Source organism: Dipteris shenzhenensis, chromosome 7 (genome assembly GCF_047967505.1).
Source record: "Dipteris shenzhenensis isolate YYH24624 ecotype China chromosome 7, Dip_SZ_1.0, whole genome shotgun sequence".
In the NCBI taxonomy this organism is placed as follows: domain Eukaryota; kingdom Viridiplantae; phylum Streptophyta; class Polypodiopsida; order Gleicheniales; family Dipteridaceae; genus Dipteris; species Dipteris shenzhenensis.
The window spans coordinates 58,144,659-58,157,109 of NC_141602.1; the positions used below are offsets into that span (position 1 = coordinate 58,144,659).

The 12,451-nt window shown below is 43.8% G+C and overlaps 1 pseudogene across 1 annotated transcript; it reads left to right on the forward strand.

Annotated features, from left to right (window-relative positions):
• Positions 1 to 208: 208 nt before the first annotated feature.
• Positions 209 to 10,716, forward strand: LOC147900570 (short-chain dehydrogenase/reductase 2-like; annotated as a pseudogene). The gene is made up of 5 exons (XR_015541285.1): positions 209 to 217; positions 9,166 to 9,224; positions 9,552 to 9,805; positions 9,944 to 10,117; positions 10,325 to 10,716. The product of XR_015541285.1 is annotated as a short-chain dehydrogenase/reductase 2-like (transcript).
• Positions 10,717 to 12,451: the final 1,735 nt, after the last annotated feature.

Below are 12,451 nucleotides of genomic sequence, written 5' to 3' on the forward strand. Positions count from 1 at the left end.
CTGGCCATTCGAAGAGTAAACTGGAGTGGAAATCGACTCGAATGCAAGAGGATGAGTTTGCATTGCACAAGAGACCGAAGATATTATCTATGTCAATCTTGACCATATTAGCATCCGCTTGCTTGACTGCTTTGTTACAGCTTGCGTTAGATTTGATGAGGGGCCAGTCACGATCAAAGTCACAACTTCTGAATACGTTTGATCAGAGATGGGGAAGGTGAGCCATCCCTCGGAAACGCAGAGAAGAGAAAGCATGTGAGGCAAGCAAGTTCTTTGGAGGGGACGATGACAAAAAGTAGCCGTTATATGAGAGCGAGCTCAGGAAAAGCTCACCCACACTAATGTGCATGAAAAGTGCATGGAAATAAATGCATGCAGCAAAGGGAGGAAGATATTGAATGAAAGGGTGAAGAGGAAGACGAGCATGAGTAGAATGCGGATAGGTTTGTGGAGGTGGTCCGCCATAGCCACCATGGTGGAGAAGTGTACTTAGTGAAGGAAGTTCTCCCTTACCTTCTAGTTTGGAAAGAGTGAGGATCGTCTTCGGAAACTCTCCCTAACTAACATCTTTTACTCAAGATTTTGAACACTTGCATTTTCTTGGTTCCCACATTGAAAAGTTTGCCTTTGTCTTGGTCCTCTTTCTTCACCTCTTCTCTAAGCCTTGGCTTTATGTCTTTTGTGCCTCCCTCATTTAGGTTGAGTTGTGGCGGCATGGGAATGGTCTAGCTTTATAATGTCATCAATGCCTTTATGTAAACCTGGGCATGCTAAGTGACCTCACCATCATTAAATGATTGTAATCTTGCAAAGGCAAAAATTGTAACTACAACTGCTCGAAGATGTGTGAAGATGATTACCTTGATGGTTTGAACATCTTTGATCGTTGGATTGTGTATAGCTTTTCTGCTTGAATTTTTCATCTTTAGGAAATTGCACATATGCTAACCAACATATCCAAACATGTAGAACATGAGGAATGCATATTGACTAATCATGATTGTTTTTCAAATTCCAACATTCCAGCAAAGAAATAGGCGACTTCTCGTCGAGCTGTGGACATCACAAAGGATACTCCATGTAAGTAGAATGTATGGTCATTTCAATTCTGAAATGTTTCTGCACCGTCTGTTGCTTTGGTCCGCATTAATGCGCTACACCTCCAACACTGGAGGTGACTATTCGAAACGGGGGGATGGCACGTTCCCCTATGATATATAATTTTTGGAGAGACATGTGCCGGCTCTCCACCATACATTACGTATGGTTTTTTTTTTTTAACACCTCATCTTGAGCACGCACACTTCTTCGCACATTCTGTTTTCGCAAGGGAACATTACATTTGCTTGGTTCGACCAACATACTAATCATGTCTGCAACACTTCTGTTTTCGAGATGTTTGCAGCCTCCAAACGAGTGTCTTCTCCTAAAGGTATGCACAACAAAATGTATTTGCTTGATTCAAGTTATTTTATCAATTCTTTCACCTTCTAAAGATAGAGGTTCAGTCCATTTTGTTTTTCCTGTTGCGTTTAGACAAAACCACGTGAGTGAAATTGTAGCAAAGTTTCAGATGGTTTTTATTATTAATCCCTGTAGGTGTTTAAACCCGAACATAAGACATCGATTCATGTCACGATGTAGAAATGACCACCGGAAACTCCTTCGAACATGACCATTCGTCAACGCTCAGAGCAGCCAGAGGTCGAGCTATTCAACTTGATATAACATCAAGAAAGATGTCCTTGAGGCCAGCTACGTCATCGTGGTTGACCATCGCAGATAGATACAAGCAATGGGTTAGTAATTGCGCGGCTATTTTCTCTAGCCTTCAAATCTGCGGTGTCTGTGGCATAACCACGCTACTATCTGCAAACCAAAGGATCGTTTCTTCGCAAGGCATAGGCATCTCGAGCCACAGTGCCGCACTCGGAAACATGATACTTTTGGATGCCTGCGAGAATATGGGCATGCAAGTGACTGGAAATGCCAAAGCTGCACACAAGATGCCCAGTGGAGCAGATACATTGTGCAGTTGATGCCACAGTACTCTCGGTAGTTGCTTAAAACAAACCACCTCCACACGCAACTGCTAAGCATCATAGATGTATCCATTTTAGTTACCACGACTGCAAATGCGATTGCTCATGGCACACTCGATCGAAGGTCACTTCTAGACAATCCTCTGATATCTTGGCGAAACATCCCACTAAGCTCGGCTCAAGAAATCGTGATGAATGAGCTGTCAGTTGTGCTCGCATACAATATCGAGAACAATCCAATATTGCACAAGTACAATTCTTTAGCAGAGCGTGCGGACATCAAGATGGGTATGTGCATCTTGAGTCCTCAAACCATTGCAGGTATCTTGGAACTACACGATGAGACAGCTCCCTTCGAGTTAATGTCAATAGCGGAATCTCAACCTGAGCTCCTGCTTTTGCAAAACATGGTGGACCCCGTGAACCGTCGCGCCTTTGATGCAAGGGACAAGCATGAGTTTGCCTCCATATAGCTACGGGGTACAAAAATGCTTTCAGAGAGGGTCGCTTCATTCCACGTCGACGGAGTAGCAGCAGCTGGCAGTGCATGCATTGACATAACCATGGAGTCAGCAGTGTTCCCCTTCCTATTCCCTTTCGGACGGGGCTACTATGATGGCTGCATACAGTTCAGCAACTATGTGAAAATGAGAATATGCACCTTATTCTCTATCTACACGCTCTACAAGCCGTACTTGTTGATCATGTTCCAATTAAAACAGGCAATGATGATTGCCAATTCAAGCAACTCTACATGCTTGCAAAGAGACATCGACCAATATAGGAAAGCCAACCCTGCCACGACCGATGAAGATGCAATGAGACACGTGCTTCGCTACAGCATGCCATCAACAATGCCGAGGTCCCCATCGTGGCATTGGCGGCAATTGAAGGACCTCATAATGATGGTCGATGCTTGGGGCCTCCCAGATTTCTTTCTGACATTCACTACAGACGAGGTCACCGATACACGGTGGCAAGAAATTAATGTGATCGAGAGCATCGCAACACATTATAATGCGCAATTCACTTGGAAGGACTGTCCTGTTGAATGCGTGGCACTTTTCCACGCATGCTTCCACATGTTCATGCGCAAGCATTTGCTTTCATCCGACGGTCTGCTTGGCCGAATACAACACCATGTCGTTCGTTATGAGATACAAAACAGGGGCTCCTTACACGCCCATGTCATATTGTGGGTCCACCATGATGACCGTCAGCGAATTGCAAATGAGATTGCGACTTACGTCCCCAGGGACGAGGCCCTAGATCCTCGAAACACAAGGCTGCGAGAACTAATTCTCAGGAAGTAGTTGCACGTATGCAGGAAAGCGTGCTACGTCGGACCGTCACACCACAATTGCAAGCACGGCTTCCCTTTCGCAACACAACCAGAATATGAACCCATCCTCGACCCTCTGACGCAACGTTGGTTGTATTACCGACCGGGACATGAGCACCGAAACGTCGTCCCTTACCACCCTTCCGTGTTACTGTTGTGGGGTGCGCACATGAACATACAGCGGGTGACAAACTCTTCAATCTCTCACTACCTCCTCAAGTACGTGATGAAATCTGAACCAATGGGCAAACTGAACATCCGTTCAGAAGACGCCTCGTGTTTGGGGTTGCAACATCTCGACGAAGTAAAGCTGAAACTCATCGCCGTGAGCCTCCTATCAAAACCAACCTCTCCAATAGAGGCCGCGCTAAACTGCATGCAGATACCAACAATCATAAGGAGCGAGACCGTTCACTATGTTGACTCCTCCCCACCATCTCTAAGACAACGCATCGTCTCACGAAACAACAACGTCACCCTCACCCGGTCGACATATACTGCTGGAGACCGAGCGTCATCGAGGATAGCACGTTCTACAATTACCATAGGCAATATGTGATCCGAAAGCCCAAGGAAACGCAACGTGGAACGGTCGGTCTTGACCTCTTAGGCAACAGGATCGCAAAATGTGAGCGAGCAGTCAGATTCACTAACTACCACCCTGGACATCAACCAGAGGGGTACTTCTACAACGTGCACTTGCGAAAACTCAGCTTCAGGAATGAAATGGAGCTCATATCACCTGCCAACACAGCTGGATCCTACTTTGTCGAATGCCAAATGCGCGGCCTCATATTGAGCAACGCGGACCTCGAGATGTATGTGACCGAATACACGCAAAGGAACTTGCTAGCGACTGACCACATGGAGCAGTTGATCAATATGATATTGCAAAAGGTTGCGATCATCCGAGACTACCCGATGGAAGCGCCTAACATCGACCAGCAAACCGTCGAAGGGCCAACACGTGCGAGGATCTTGGAAAAAATGGCCGAGTTTCGCACCGTCGCCAATGCCGCATTGACAGTAGAACAACAAAGAGTCTTTGAAAGCCTAGCTTCAACAAGCTCGGGGCTGCACGTTGTCTGTGGAACACCAGGTAGCGGCAAAAGCTTCTTGATACGGTACTATGTTTCGCATCTGGTAGCGCAAAACAAAAGGGCAATACTCTGTGCATCAACAGGGGCGGTTGCGACGCGGCTGAGCGGGATTGCAACCACTGTACACTACCAATTCAAGATCCCTGTGCGCAGCAGTCAGTACCCACTGAACATCCATGAGACGGATGAGCGACACCTCGCAATCAAGGAAGCCAATGCGATCATCATTGACGAGATGTCCATGCTAACAAGGATGACTTTCGATCTCGTGGTAAGACAAATCGTCAATGTGACTAATGGCACATTGCATGAGCCATTCAGACACAAAATGCTCATAATTTTTGGTGACCTGGCGCAATTACCGCTAGTCTGCAAACACCGCGAGGATCTTTACGCCTCGTGCCACATCACATCCTCCGTGCACTGGGCTCAAGCGAAAATGTACCACATGCAATTCTCGGTGCGACATGCACGAGACATGCCGTTCCTGGCATTCTTGCATACCATAAGACTCAGGACGCCCACAACTGACGAGATTTCCAACTGTTTGGGGCAGTGCATTGTCGACAAGGAAGGTGCATGCCACTTCATCGATGCCGAAACAACCATCATTTGCACGCACAGAGTCGATGTTGCTACCTTCAACGATGAGCTTGTGGAGAAATTCAACACTCCTGAGATGATTGTGCATGTTCAAATACACAATAACACCGCGAGCGAATCAGCTCTCAAAGAATGGTTGGAGGACAAAAGCTTCAACGAGATAGGAAAAATTTGCGTGGGGGCGAAGGCAATGATAACGGAAAACATCGACCTCGCAATAGGTGCCGCAAATGGAGCAATGTGCAAAATCAAGAGCATCAATGCAACTAGCAGGGGAGAAATCAACGGTATCACTGTCGTCGTGGACACAACAGCGGCCGTGCTCACATTACGATGCTCGAAGCATCAGCGAAAGGCAATAAATGGAAAATGGTTCCACAAGTCCACATTTCCACTAACCCTAGCATACGCTATCACGGGACACAAATCCCAAGGCGCAACCATATCCAACAAAGCGCTGCTCATATTCCGAGGAGTGTTTGCCCCTGGCCTAGCATACGTGATGTTGTCCAGAGTGACTGAGAGAACGAGGCTACGCATACTACATTGCCCACACCAGACATATTCAGAACAATTCCACGAGAGTTCTCACAGCCGACAACACAACCATGCGCATAAAGGTATTCACTACCAGAGATTGAACAAGGCAGAGACAAGTCATGAATATGTTACGTCAAACATGCGTGCAAGGAAAATGGTTTTAATATCTTGTCTGTTGTCGAGAACAGGTGCTGAGAATCAGAAAGCTCGGGACATTGCAGCATAAGACATGGACGCAGACAAGGTAAATTCCACCAGCATCAAGGGGAAGACGAGATAAGTGATTGTCAGGGAACTTATTGATGAATTTGGATCCCTAGTAAGTAGTACGGCAATTCCTGTTACAACCGGGGGGGATGTCAGGCAACGAGAAATTGAATCTCCGGAGAATCTCAAACAGAATGGATCGACATCTTCATCAAGGATTTGTTCCGATAAGGATGTTGGAAAACTACTACGTCCTCTACGAACTACTTCCTACATTTTCCATATAAGAGATTCCTACTCCTTCTTGATTTCGAGTGTTGCTTCCATCTCCCGAATAGGAAGACTCCGAAGGTGATCTATAACTTAGTAATTATCCGGAATTCTATAAGCAGAAGTTATTGCATCAGTAAGGGGAAAAGATGTATCTTCCTTTCACCAATTCGAATCCTGAATAGCCCTATATATTGCTAGGGATCCAGACTGAGTCAAGAATATCCGAGATTTTATGATGCGATATCGAATTCCCATTCAATAATTGTCTTGTTATTCGATCCGGTGACGTCCCACTAAATCGAAATAGATTGAATAGGTAGTGGTAACTTTCAAACAACATGTTATGAATGAGAAAATCTTTGGATGAGTGACGATTCCGTCTCATCCATCTATCTCTATGAACCATAAGCCTGAAACGAAGGAATCGCTCTTGCAAATCTTCCATTGGAATGGTACTGCAAAGGATTGAACAATATTATGGATACCATCAGGAAATACTTATATCTCCTCCGGAAGAGACGAATGATCATTGGGAGGCGCGTGATCATTTCTCCGACACTGTTTCATCACCACTTTTTTTCTTGAAGATTTAAAAAGGCGGCTCATTTGAAAAGACGGTGTAATAAGTCGTGCCTAGCAGCTATTTGAGCTATACAAAAGCAACGCGAAGGCAACAAAACCTCCACCAGCAAAGAGGAGGTTCTTCCTAACCACAAAGCAATTCCGGCTAGCAAACAATGCAGGAGAACGTCCGGGAGCTTACATCAACAGCTTCAACACGTATGCGAAACTACGCGACTTCATTGACAACTGCAATAGGCGTTTGCCAGCTAAAAGAGAGCCGGGAGGCTTGAGATTTGCAAATGGTGCGTAATGCTTCCGAAAATTAAAAAAAAACCGCAACAATTGAGAAAAAGAATTAACGAGTTGCAAGAACAACAAACTCATCATGGATTGCACTTCTCTTGCAGGACTCCTCAAAGAGATCCTTGTCGAGCTTGACATTGAGTTCGATGAGACCGATAGGATGATGGAAAGTTTGGAGGGGCAGAAGCTACTAGACACAAAGACGAAAGGGATCACAGCGTATGCGTGCGAGCTACTGCATTACGGGTACAACGTATCCTTGGAGTTGCTGAGGGACACGACGCGCGATCAAGGAACGGCTATAAACGGCTATACTCGAACAATTCATGGAACAATTTGGAGGGACGCACGATGCGACGCACCCGGTGACGACAATGGAGAAGCTCATGTATATTTTCGACAGGGACTTATACGAGGAGCGCTTCGGTATTGGAAACGATCCTTTCACACCAACAGAGAAAAACCAGGGCAAGTAAATAAATGCATTCTATTATGGACCTCAAACGGAAAAAAAAAGACCGAAAACCTCGATGACTAACGTAATTGTCAATGTTTACGCAGGTACGACATTGAAAGACGTGAGCCTCGAGATGAAGGAGGAGCCTCCACTGAAGCGCCCGTGCAAGGGAATCGCGCGAGCCTCGTCGTCTACTGCATCACGTGCAAGCCCAACAACAGAAAATACATAGGGAGCACAACGAACCTGCCACAGAGGATCAAACAGCACAATAAAAAACCACCGGCGAAAATGAAAGAGGACTTGCAGCGTTACAAGCCCTTCAAAGAAAATTTCGAAATCAAAGTTTTGGAAACAACAGACACTGTAGACAAAGCACGAACTTTAGAGCAGTACTACATAAGGAGCCACAACACAGTAGGTCCATTAGGTTACAACACGCTCGAGGGCCATCCGGCTAGAGCGCGGAAGTACTATTTCCTAAAGCGTAGGAACATAATTTGACCCAAAAAATAAACATTTGTGCCTTCGAAAAAAGGGATCCAATGAAGTTGCAAATGGTGCTGGAACTTTTGTCGTACATGCAATGCAGCTTTGGGTTTGGATTTTTCCTGTCATAGTTGCATGCTTCTGGCTCAATTTGGTTTTGATTTATTATTTATACATTTCTGAAATACATCTCCCCGTCGTTCGCTCGAAGTGGAATGACAATAGATTTGCTTACAGTGCAAAGAATAGGAATTAGTCTTCCTCCAAAAAAAAGAAAAACTACGTTTTACTGTCGACATGAACAACATCAAGTGCAAGCAGGACTGGATGATAACGAAATCTCTAGAAAAGGTTGCATGCAATTGAACATCAATCTTCTGCATCATTTCTGACAACGTGACTCATGTGAACCTCAACAAGATAGCAAAAGAGAGAAGTATTCATCAAGAGCCCAGCTGGCCAAGCACTCTAGTTGGGTGTTGGTAAGATGTTGCCTTAAGGCAAGGCCAGCGGAGCTTGTTCCTATTTCTTTTTCCTCTATCTGCCACATGATAGCAATTTCCTTACCATGCATGCTAAAAGTCACCTCACCAGCACTTATAATGGCCTTGCTTCCGACAATCTTTAAAAAGTCTATAATTAACACCACTAGCAAACAGTGACCATGGACATGCATGAATAAAAGAGCAAAATTGAATAGAAGTGATTATAGCAGAAGCTAGAAATAATGAATCAAACGATCAAAACCTTTCTCAAAGGTCGAATCACTAGATCGAGACCAGATCCCGCCATTGTTGTCCTACCAAGGTCACAATAAACACCACTAAGAGGATAAGCGATCCAACACTCACATGCATATCCCTCCACAATGCTAGCATCCTTATACAAGCATCAAGAGTCCTCATTTAATGGGATTTTGATGGTCACATCTACCAATTCTTTGCATATCTTCAAAAAAATCAGCAGCGTGCGACAAAAGTTAACGCTACAATAGGCTGCTAATTAATTGATATCGAGAAGCATCTTAACTATATCCACGTTCACATGTGGCAAGGGAACAAATGCACGTGATATTTTTAACAAATGCACGTGATATTTTTACACAACTAGATGATACGCTCTATCACGATTCTGAAATTAAAAGGGAAATTAAAATACCATTGCTACCATCACTCGCTACGTCAGTTCATCGAAGGAGCAGTCCGCAACCAGGTTGATTTGTAACCACAATTTCGCAACCATGAGTTGGCTTCTTCATTTGTAATCGTCATTCCATTTTTGATCGGCTTGGCTGCATCTCTAAGGTAACGTTTCGCACTTTTATCTCTGTCAATCAAGCTGGAATTTTAAAATTCCCGTCGTGCATTTGAGCGAACTGATTTGGGTTCACAGTCATTTCTTCCGATTAGGAGCGAGAACTGCAGATTATGGGCACAGAAGCAAGATAGGTGTAGCTTGATTATGCTTGGACGCTTGTAGCCTGGCAGATTTCAACTACTGTTTGGCCGTTTTCTAGCTCAGCTGATCTGAGACCGGGCGAGAGAGTTAGAAGTATTGTCAAAGTTGTATGAAGAGGTTAGAAGCAGTGGAGAAAATTCTCAACAACGCTGTACTGCTGTTCCGAATTGCAGGTGGTGGACTAAAGACACGGTTGCCGTAGTAACAGGAAGCAACAAAGGAATCGGCTTTGCCACTGTGAAGCTGCTTGCAAAGGAGGGATTTGACAGCGCGCGATGAGCAGAGGGGCCTGAAAGCCTTCGATCAGAAGCTGAAAGAGGAAGGGCTGGAGACTATAGATTTTCATGTTTTAGACGTTGGGAGTTCTAATTCAGTCTCCGCACTGGCATCTTGGCTCAAGGAAAAGTATGGTGGTATTGATATCTTGGTATGGAACTTGTGCAAACGTTTTCATCTGTGGTTTTATTTATACATGAATTGAGATTGATGGACAGATAAAACGGTCGAGAATGCTGATGATTTCATTTCCCGTCGTCTGAATGGTCAAATTTATTGACATGTGCAGATCAACAACGCAGCCATTGCGGCTTCGGAAGGCAGTTATGAAGCAGCCAAGAATACATTGGACACAAAGTATAGAGGCGTGAAGCGAGTAACGGAGGGGTTACTGCCCATTCTGAAGGCCTCATCTGCCGGAGCGAGGGTCGTAAACGTCAGTTCAACACTTGGGCAGCTGAAGGTAAAATTCGGAACGTTGAAATGCTGATATCGTTTAGTGTGTTTCCACGGGTAAATACAAACATAGGGTGGCTGTGGATGTGGGTTAGAAATTAAGATCAATTATGAATTCGTTTTTCGAGGGGATGAGAGGGGACTGAAAACCTTAGTTTTTATTAAAAATAGGTTAATAGGATGGATGCTCATTTGAGTTTGGGACATGGAACAGAATTTGGGGCACCCAAAGTGGAAGTAGGACCTGTTGGATGTAGATGATCTGTCAAAGAAGAAAGTGGAAGCCTTCGTGCGTGAATATCTAGAAGATGTCAAGGAAGGCAAGACAGAAAACAACAAGTGGCCGACTACAGTGTTGCCAAGATGGCCATGAATGCTTACAACTGCATACTGGCCAGATCTTTAGAGCTAAACAGGACTCAGGGCCAAAAGGTTCATATGAATTTTGTGTGCCCTGGTTACACCAAAACAGATCTCACCGACAACAAAGGCATATTGACAGTAGAGGAAGGTGCAGACACTATAGTTTGGACTGCCCTATTGCCCCCAGGGGAACCTTTTGGCCTTTTCTTCCACAAAAGACAAGCAATTTCCTTTTAGGTCATTATATATGTATGCTCTTTATCAAGAAGTACTCTTTATATAGACAATCAAGAGAATGCCATAATTGATGAGTAATTGACTAACTCCCCTTGTTCATTTTGTACTTGCTACCAATGAAAACCACCATCATATGACACTCCTCACAAGCTCTAATTTGGTGGAATTAGATAGTAAATTTTCTTCTGTAAGTTTGTATGTTCCTTAATAAGTGTGGCCAAATTTTCTTACTAAGTGTAGCCAAAATTACTTGTTAAGAAAATATATACTCAGCTTGAAGGGGTGTTTGTTTCTTCCCATTCTTTGATTTGTGGATATAAAAGCCTCTACATATTTGAAAATGAGATTTAAAAAATTACTTGCTAAGAAAATATATAATCAGCTTGACGGGGGTTTTGTTTCTTCACATTCTTTGATCTTTGGATGAAAAATCTCCTACATATTTGAAAATGAGATTTAAATTTTCTTAAGTTTAAAAATTATTTTTGAAGAAGCATGCATATGATTATTTCTTTGTGGGTGGGTAGGTGGAAGGGGATGCATGGTGATGAAATTTTGGTAAATTTGACATTTGATGTATGCATGGTAGAGTTGTGTGTTAAGGGGCCCTACCCTCAATCACCTAGCCACTCCAAGGACCTCTCCCCAAAAATGGATTCGGTGTATTGGAGGTCCTCTTCATCCAAGGCTGTATGTTGGTAGTTGGGCATCCCATTTTGTCTATGTTATTGTGTCCTTGACACATTTGCCATGTGACATCACTAGGAAAATTTCCATCCTCTCCTTCTTGTGCCTCATGCACTTTCATGTTTCCACATGTTTTAACTACCTCATCAATTGTCTTTATTGACCTAGTCCACCACAGCTTCTGCAATGCTACCGCTTTAGCAATCCATCTACATAGGTATATGGCTCTATCAAATTTTTGGTCTACTAGTAATTCTTCGTTGTCACACATGAGAGTCTTTCCATGCCACCACGTTGATATGCTTGATGGTGATGTTTAGCACTCTATTTAATTGTCAACTTGCCATGTGGTATGTTTTGAAAGTGTCTTTTACCTTGCCCAATCTTTCTCCTTGCCACATGGTAGGTGCATCAACATGCACCATTGTTCATGTATAGTTATATGTAGGATCTAATACCATGTAAAATTTTTTGTGACATGTGGCTTTTCAAGTGGTAGAGCCATGTAGTAAGGAGCCCCAAGCTTCAGTCACCTAGCCACTCCAATCTCCTGTCCCAAAAAGATGAATGTGGGATATTAGAGGTCCTACTTATCCAAGGCTTATGTACCTTGCTATGTGGGCATCCCATTTTTGTCTATGGGATTATGTCCTTACCATATGTCATCTCTAGGTCTCGGGGGGTGCACTACTAAGAAACCCTATGTATCACGTGCGTTCAAGGGGTATTTAAAAAACCCCTCAACCAAAATTTTTGCCCAATATAAACACCCCTCTTTGCATATGAACTAAGTGATTTTTTTCTAAAGTTGAATTGAAAAACCCCTCCTGTTATTGTAATCGTGTTAAATTTTTTCAAAAAGTTCATTTAAAATACCCCTTCTTTTGAATGCACGTGGTACACTAAATTTTTTTGAAATGAACCCCCCGAGCTCTAGATGAGGTTAAATCTTTTCCCTTCTTGTACCTCATGCATTCTCATGATTGCGCACTTCCTAATGCATGGGATAGGCTCCATGGAGATCAGTTCCTTCCAATCATCATCATTTGTTGGT